Genomic DNA, 6000 nt, shown 5'->3' with positions numbered 1-6000 from the left:
CCAGTGAAGTGTCGTGGGCCCTCCTGGGTTAAGCAGTTATTTTCTGATAAAGATTTTTAATCTTTTGAACTTATTACAGATTTTTAATTCACTTCTGAGCTATTTGAAAACATGTTGTTGAATCAGTGGTAAGCAGAAGGTTTGGGCAACACTTTCTTAATACTAGTTACCCAATTTTGGTCAGTGATTAGACACCTCACTGATAAATGCTTGATTGTTCTCTCCTCTCATTCACTTTCTTAATACCACATAGTTTGCTTTTTAGTCAATTTATGGAGGTTGTACAAGTTTGTTAGCTGCAGGCACTTTGTCAGTTGAACATGTTCTGTCAACATGTTTTGTTGTTTGATTTAAAAAGGATGCTAATTTCATAAACAGCAGTAGTTCACAGGCCTTTTCTTATGCTTTTATAAATCCATGTCACAGTTTTAAAGCTGTTCATAATGTCACAAGTCAAATTTCAAGTCAGTCCCCAGGTATTAGTCACTGATGACTGTGTACAAATCTCAACTTGTTACACTGAAATTTCCTCATTCCTAGGAAAAATTTGAGATCTGACCTGAGAAAGGTAGATTAGAAACAAAAGTAACAATTTCAGAACAGTTTTATATTTTTTTAGTGCCAGCTGCAATTTCAGCAGCCTTAAACTTGAGGTCTCAAGCATCTGCCTGCCTTGATTTTTATATATATTTTTTTCATTGTATTTATTTTTTAAAGAACTGTAACACTTCTCTCCCATTTAAACAACTCTTCTTTCTGTATTGTTCTCTCTTTCTAGCCTTTCTTCTTTGCATGGGTGAAGGGAATTTTATTGTCCAGATGCCTGAAACCAGATGTGTTATGGTATTGCCAGAGGGAAATAAAAAGTCATTGCTATATGATATGCAAATGCTGACATTTCAGGTTGTCTTAGTTGTCTAGATTTTTCTGTGTCTATCAGACTTGAGAAATAAACCTCAAATATTTCTTTCTCTCTCTTTTTTTTTTTTTTTTTTGGGGGGGGGGTTTTTTTTGGGTTTTTGGTTTGGTTTGGTTTGTTTGGGGTTTTTTTTTTTGTTCTTAGGGCTAGTATCAGAAACCTTTACCAGCTGCAGGCCAGTTTCAAATATCAGCTATGGCAACCCATGCATGAAGTTGATGCCTTTGAACCATTTCCAATAGATGAGACAAAGCACGTGCTGTGGTAAGTCAACAGTTTTTAATTAAATCATACTCGTTTGCAAAAAAGAGTGGTGCTTAATGCCAAAGTGCATCCTGATTTCTGTATTTATTTTGGGGAAGGAAGCATTAAAATTGCAATTCCTAGTAAGTTAGTAACATGAGGATAATACCATGCCTTTTCAAGTGTGAAATTTCTGAATTGTACATGTAGTTATCAGATGGTGTGCACTGGGTATACGTGTTTGAAAGTGTAAAGATAGCAAAATAACTTAAAATTTTCCCAATTGAGAGCTTTTGCCTTAGCATATATCCAAAAGTTATTTGCCATGTGGTTAACTAAATACAGGGAAACAAAAAGCTTTCCAGAAGTTACCTGTAATGATCATCATTTTAACAGTTCACCTTCACTACTCTTCAAGGTGGCTGGATTTTTTTTCCAAAATGTGCTGTATTCTTCACTTTGAGTTACAGACTTTTCAGTGGAGGCCCTTGATCACCTTTTATTTTCATAAACTTCACTGGAAATGACCATTAAAGGATTTGCATTTTCTTTCTCACTTTTTGATTTTGTTTTTGTCTTCTGACATTACTGTTCCTTGGAGTCTGTGAGATTAGTATTTTAACATTTTTTAATGCCCTGGAGTCAGGGTCACATACATGCGAGAAACTGTGAGCTTAATTTTAATTAAAAAGTAGGCTTTTTGTCCTTATTCCTGAAAAAAATGAAGCTTGAGTATGTGAAAGCTAGAGGCCCCAAAAATCTATAACCCTCCCACCAAGATTATTCCCTAGTGCTATCTCAGAATCGTGGGGGCATATGACATGGATGACATCTCTTACATGTCTGGGACTGATAGTTTTATGTTGGAAAGGGAAGATTTTCTGTCCTTCTGCATTCTTGTAAAGACATGGATATACCTCTGTTCTGTGTCTACATCTGTGTTCCTCCAGTAGCATGGATTGATCGAGGAAAAATCATGAACGTTTTACAAGTGAGCCTGAAATTTTTCTAAAAGATTGAAATGCAAATGTCTCTCTTGGGGGCTCTCCAGTTGTTCAATTCCACTTTGAAATACTGGTGGATCAAATGTTCTCTTTCTGCTGTATGTGCTTCTTGAAGAAGAGTAAACTCACTTTACAGCTTCATGCTTCCCTGTGTCAGGTTTGACCTGTGAGCATATCGGATGAAATATTTGTGTGCCTGCTGTATTTTTTGAGTTGCTGATGAAAAAAACCAACTCTGTGCCACCTGGCAGCCTAGTTCGGTATTTGGCAGGCTCCCCTCCCAACCTTATGGAAAATATCCAGGACAAGTGCTGTAGAATATGGGAGTAGAATGTCAGACAAATGTCTGCTGAACCTCTGGGTAGTTTTTCAGTGTGATCCTTCTGAGGTGTATTAAAATAATTTGAATAGCCTGCAGAAGAATAAATAAAATGCCAAATCAATAGCAAAAATTAGAGAGAACAGTGCCAGCGGAAGGGTGGAAAAGAGACCAAGACAGCAGTAAATTCAGCTGTGTTGATAGCTATGGTGTATGAATCCATATTATATAAAGTGGTAGGAAGTATTTTTTAACCACACAGGGAAATACTTTGCTTGCTTCCTCTTCTAGACTTGTCAGTGGGGTGTGTTGACTCTGTGTCTATTTATTTGTGTACTGTTCTTAGCAAAAGTCCTTTTCTGATTGCAGTCAGTCAAGAGAAGCAGAAACTGGAACATAACCATGTAATACCATCAGCTTTTCCTCTGCTCACCTTCCATCTTTTGTTGTTTTTATCAGGAAGAATGGGGAGCACTGACTGCCAAGTGGAAAGTAGAGCTCTTGTAGAGAAGCATCTGCAGTACTGGCAGCATCAGCTATCCAATTCGTACTCACTGCAGTAGGGTATAGGTAAAGTTGGCTCAAGGCAGCAGGATGTTAACTGCTGTACAGGCATCAGATTATCTGCTTTAAGCTCTAGGGCAGCCACTTTGCAGTGTATTAAAAAAAAAAAAAGAAGTAGTAAAACAAGTGAAAGAGATATGTGTGGGGTTATCAATGCAATGCAGAAAGTATGGTGTTAATGTAGAGATCCTTCTCTCTTAACTGTTATCTGTACAGATTAAATGTGCCAGACAAGTGAAAGGACAGAGGTAAATATGCATGCTGGAGGACTATCCAGAAGTTATTTAAGCTAACTACATCCACAGCCTAATCTACAACACATGAAGTATCCTTGTGTTGTATGCAGCTAGAAGAGAATAACATTACAGACATGGTGCAATATTTGAATCATTCAGGCTTGCAGTTATTCATCACTTTAAAGAAAGTGAAGGTTGTAAGAACAGCCGAAAGTCTCACAGGAAAATCCATCTAGGAAAGGCTTCTGTCCTCAGTGCTTAAATATTTGGTGAAGAAAAGTCAGAACAAGATAAGCAATCTTTAATATTTTTCTTGCTATGTCCTGTTTCTCAAAAACCTGTGGTTTTTTGAAATAGAATTTTTTTTCGTGTTAAAAATTCTGTTTTCAAATTCAACATTATCTGCCTGATCCTGCTTTATGACCTCTTTCCTAAGTAATCAATATGAAGAACAAGTTCTGGCTGCATTGCAAATGCTGGTGGTTTTTTGGTTGGTTTTGCTTTTGTTGTTTTATTTTTAAGGGGATGTCAGGTGTAGATATTAGTCCTATCTTGGAAAAAAAAAATTCTTTTTTTGTGAACCCACTGTAAGACTGCAGGAGCTTTGGAAATGTAATGAAGATACAGTAGCATCCTGATAAGAAGGTGTGATTTGCAGCAGATATGAAATCATTGTTAAAGGTAATATTTATACAGCAGACTCTGGAGTAATTTATTGTGTGTGTAGCTTCATGTTAATGTGACTGCTATCCCAAGATAGTCTGTCAACTATCAACTAGCAACTGTTACAGAGAATTCTTAATCTTTACTGCCTTTGTTTCTGGAAAAATGTAACTCCAGTTAGGTATCCAGCTAGTAGGGTTACTCCTTGAAGTAGTGCGTAGGGTGGATTGAACAAGTGCCAGTGCTCTCTGCTCCAGCTTGCCAATGCTGCATCATCTTGCACGAGAGGGAAGAAGGATGTGAGGATTTTTGTGGTTTATAGGCTGTTAAGATTGAAATAGAGCACACAAGAGAAAGCAGGGAGGAAGTAATTGTCCTATGTGGACATGAAGGTTTTTCTCTGTTGCATATCAGAACCAGATGACATAATGGCCTATAATGGTATCTGAATGTTCCTGTCCTTGTAGTCTCAAAGCAAATTTTTCTTTGAACGGAAGCACTTACTGTTGTTGGGTTTTCCCCATTCAGTTTCACTACTTCATGCCTAGCCCAAATTCTGTGTATATAATTTACTGCATAAAATTCAGAAATAGTATTTAAATAATAGTATTTAAAGATTGGCTCATATCCTTAAATAGGAACTTAAAAAATATATGTTTTAATGCGTCTTTTTTAGAATTAAAAAAAAATAAAAAACTTCTGTTCCTGAAACAGATCTACATAACTTAATTTGTGAATCATACCAGTACTTAAATATATGCATTAATTTAATGGAATTACAGCATAGTTTGGGTTGGAAGGGACCTTAAAGAGCATCGAGTTCAACTCCCCTTCATGGGCTGGGACATCTCCCACTAGACCAGGTTGCTTAAAAGCCCATCCAGCCTGGCCTTGAACACCTCAGGGATGAAGCATCCACATCTTCTCTGGCCTACCTGTTCCAGAATTTCTTCCTAATGTCCAAGCTAAATTTCACCTCTTCAGTTTTAAACCAATGGTTTAAAGCTTGAAGATGGGAGATTTAGGTTGGACATTAGGAAGAAATTCTTCCCTGTGAGGGTGGTGACATGCTGGAATAGGTAGGCCAAGGAAGTTGTGGCTGCTCCACCCCTGGAAATGTTGAAGGCCAGGTTGGATGGGGTTTTGAGCAACCTGGGATGGTGGAAGGTGTCCCTCTCCATGCAGTGGGTTGGAACTGGATGAGCTTTAAGGTTCCTTCCAACCCAAACCATTCTGTGATTCTGTGAGTTACAGACAGCTGAGAGTAGCCTCACAATCACAGTCCTTGGTTCTCTTGGGTGACTTCAATCACCCTGATATCTGGGAAGGCCACATAGCCCGGCATGCATGGTCCAGGAGGTTCCTCCAGTGTATTTATGACAACTTTTGACTCAGGTGGTGGTAGAGCCAATAAGAAGAGGTGTACTAGTGACTTTGTACTGACAAAAAGGTTCTGGTGAAGGACATTAAGGTTGAGGCAGCCTTTGCAGTAGTGATTATGAGAGAATAGAGTTCAGGATCACAGTTAGTATGCAGAAACAAAAAGAACTGCAACCTTGGACTTCAGGAGGGTTAAATTCGAACTCCTGAAGAAGTTGCGTGGAGAAATCCCGTGGGTTAGTAGAGAGGCTCAAGAGAGCTGATTGATATCCACTTCCTTCAAGCTTCCTAGGAGGGCATCTGTTCTCAATGGCTGACACATGGATCCATTCAGGAGAAAAGTAGGTGTTACTCTCCCTCTCCATCCTATATAACTTATCATACACCCTCTCAAAAGAGGCTCCATGCTCCTCAGCCAGTCTGAGGCATGAGCCTGTAAGGGATTAGAGGCACAGTTTTCATACTGCCTCAGCTGGTTAGCAAATTCTCAGACAGTTAGTTGGTGGTATTTCATCATCTCCCCCAAGGAGTCTTCATCCCCAAAAGTGGCAGTACCTAGGTGGGGTACTCTGTGTGAGCTTTGTTAGCTGAGGCTCCTGCATGGCACCTCATCAGGATCTGCAGGTGTTCCCCTATCACTATGGGTGACCTTCCAGACTACCAGCTCTTGGG

The 6000-nt window shown here is 38.9% G+C and overlaps 1 protein-coding gene across 1 annotated transcript in view; it reads left to right on the top strand.

Annotated features, from left to right (window-relative positions):
- Nucleotides 1-1127: 1127 nt before the first annotated feature.
- MAPK10 (mitogen-activated protein kinase 10) overlaps nucleotides 1128-6000 on the top strand; it is a 107076-nt gene continuing 102203 nt past the window's right edge. The window contains exon 1 of the mRNA XM_030450457.1: nucleotides 1128-1183. The gene's annotated coding sequence lies outside the window, so the exon portion shown is untranslated. The remainder of the gene's footprint in view (nucleotides 1184-6000) is intronic.

This window comes from Calypte anna, chromosome 4B (genome assembly GCF_003957555.1).
Source record: "Calypte anna isolate BGI_N300 chromosome 4B, bCalAnn1_v1.p, whole genome shotgun sequence".
NCBI lineage: Eukaryota > Metazoa > Chordata > Aves > Apodiformes > Trochilidae > Calypte > Calypte anna.
Note: the sequence above shows the minus strand (reverse complement) of the source record. Positions and strands in the feature narration are given on the sequence as shown.